General features: G+C 47.2%; 1 pseudogene; it reads right to left on the minus strand.

Moving 5' to 3' along the window:
- Positions 1-357: 357 nt before the first annotated feature.
- On the minus strand, positions 358-1,321 carry LOC144256738 (olfactory receptor 5AR1-like; annotated as a pseudogene).
- Between the last annotated feature and the right edge of the window lie 1,296 nt (positions 1,322-2,617).

The raw sequence follows: 2,617 nt of genomic DNA on the forward strand, positions 1-2,617 counted from the left end.
AGAGAAAGATGGAAATTCATGATTAGGGGCCACAGCATGAGAGTGATGATAAAGATTTGAGAATACCATTTAAGAAAAGATCAGAGGGAAAAAAACATGAATTCTAACAGATATACTGAATGGAAGAAGAATTATTTAAAAATGATTTTTATGGTACAATCTGAAGAAATCAAGATTTGCAAAAAAAAAAAAAGATTTGCATATTTCTGTGGTGAAACTGTATGTAAAACCATTGAAGTGAAGGACCTTCTGGGGAGGGAGGAGAAGCAGCAGGTTGTGGGTGGGGACGGTGGGCAGGGGGAGACTCAGCAGGAGGGCAGGGGAGGGATGGAGGAGGGTGTCTGCACCCCCTGGGCATCAGATACCTGGACCAAGGCCAGCTGTGCAGCACCCAGCGCTCAGACTCCGCTGGCAGCTCAGCCTCTGCAGCGCGACCTTCATGTCTTGGTTCCTCAGAGAGTAGATGACGCGGTTCAAGGAAGGGGTGAGGATGGAATAAAAGACGGATGCCAGGCGACCCTGAATGGAGGAGTACTGAGATGCAGACCTCAGGTAAGTGAAGCTTCCACTGCCATAAAACAGGAGGACAGGGATCAGGTGGGAGGAGCAGGTGGACAAGGCCTTCCAGCGGCCGTTCTCCGAGGGCATCCGCAGGAGGGTGGAGAGGATGCGGATGTAGGAAAGGACCATGAGGGCGAAGGAGCTCAAGACGATGCAGCTGCTCGGCAAAGCCCACCTCCTCCCTGGGGTGGAAGTCAGCACAGGAGAGCCTCATGAGAGCTGGGATGTCGCAGAAGAAGTGCTCCACTACGTTGGGCCCACAGAAGGGCAGAGAGAAGGTGATGACAGTGTGGAAAGCTGAATAGAGGGTCCTGCCCACCCAGGCCAGGACCACCAGTGCCCAGCACCATCCGTGGCTCATGATGGTCCCATAGAGCAGGGGCCTGTACATGGCCACACACCGATCATAAGCCATGGCTGTGAGCAGAAAGCACTTAGCTGAGGCAAGTGTGAAAAACATGTAAAGCTGAGCCACACACTCGAGGTAGGAAATGACCCCAGGGCCCTGTAGTGTGGTAGCCAGTGCCTTGGGGATGGTGACCGAGGTGTAGCTCAGGTCCAGAAAACACAAATTCTTCAGGAAGAAGTACATGGGTGTGTGGAGGCGGCTGTCTCTAAGCACAGCTGTGATGATGGACATGTTCCCTAGGAGGCCAAAGGCATAGACCAACAGGAAAGAGACAATGACTACTGGCCTCCATTCTGGGATGTCTGAGAAGCCCCTGAGGGTGAAGTGAGTCACTCTGGTCTGATTGGACATTTCTCCCCCTCTGAAGTTGTATTCAGATTCAGTGGCTGCAGATAGCTAAGAGGAGGTCAGCTGGGAATATGTCCAGGGAGGTCCTTTGTCTACAGAGGTTCATCTTCTCTCAATGGAAAAACATCCTAGAAGCAGCTTATATGAGAATCATAATCCAGTAAATTTGATTATTCTGAGGAATCACTCTGCACCTGTGCCCCAAGTCAACTGCTCTGATCACACTGCAGGAAAACAGTGTATCATGGAAGAGAGGAGAGGAGGGGAAGGAAGGAAAGCAGAGAGGAGAAGATAACAGAGGAGACAGATGTCTGACAATTTTTCCTCCCATTCATTGTGGGGGCTTCAGGTAAGAGGTCTCATGTATTTACTTCACACATTGACCCAGTTCACCACTTGGGGTGTTTCAACATTAACCCAATTGGTGATGCTTTAGTGAATGGAGAGATGGGTCTTTTTTAACCCCTTCCTTCCTCATGGTGCTCCTGCCCATAGATTTCCTCAGCCCTCCTAGGTTTTCCTGTTATCACCTTCTCACCCAGCCTTCTTTACTGCTGTTAATTTCTTTCCTAAACTATTGGCTTTCTTGGGGGATTTTTTTGTCAAGTTGAAATATTCTACTGGTATTTTTGGTAGTTTCAGGATTCATTACCAGATATGGTGTTGACATTTTTTTTTAATTTATGAAATACAATTAACATCTTGATCAGGAAATATTTAGTTCATTAAAAACCAACAAGGACAACCCCAACTTCTAGCTAATAAGATCTAAAAAACACAATGAACAAAAGGAAAGGAGGAAGGAGGCACAGATCAGGAGGAGGAGTAGAAGAGGAGGGGTTAGGACAGAGACCGAAATGCAGTCTCTCTGCAGCAAACCTTTTAGCAGAGTGCACAGGAGAAGGACAGGAATGTGTTCCCGCCATTCGGGATTCCGTCTGTCTGTGAAGTGTGGCTGGGTCTCTATATACTGCAGACATCATCCAAAAGGAGATTGGAGGGGCTTCTTGTCTCTGAAAGAATAAAATAGAACCACCCCTCAGAGCTCAGTCTGTGACCTGCAGAGGCAAAGACTTCTGTTTTAGAAGATGCTTGTTCTTTGTGCCATGTGTAATTCAGGTAAGGGGTCTCATGTATTTACTTGCAGCATGGAATCATACTTTGGAAAACACTAGCTATAATAAAAAAAACTAGGAATGGAACCCTGAAATGAAACTGCTCTCCAATTCCTTTGTATTCATCCAAAAGAACTAAAATTGGCCTAGTATAGTGACATAGCCACATCCATCCACGTTTACA

Source organism: Urocitellus parryii, chromosome 1, assembly GCF_045843805.1.
Source record: "Urocitellus parryii isolate mUroPar1 chromosome 1, mUroPar1.hap1, whole genome shotgun sequence".
NCBI lineage: Eukaryota > Metazoa > Chordata > Mammalia > Rodentia > Sciuridae > Urocitellus > Urocitellus parryii.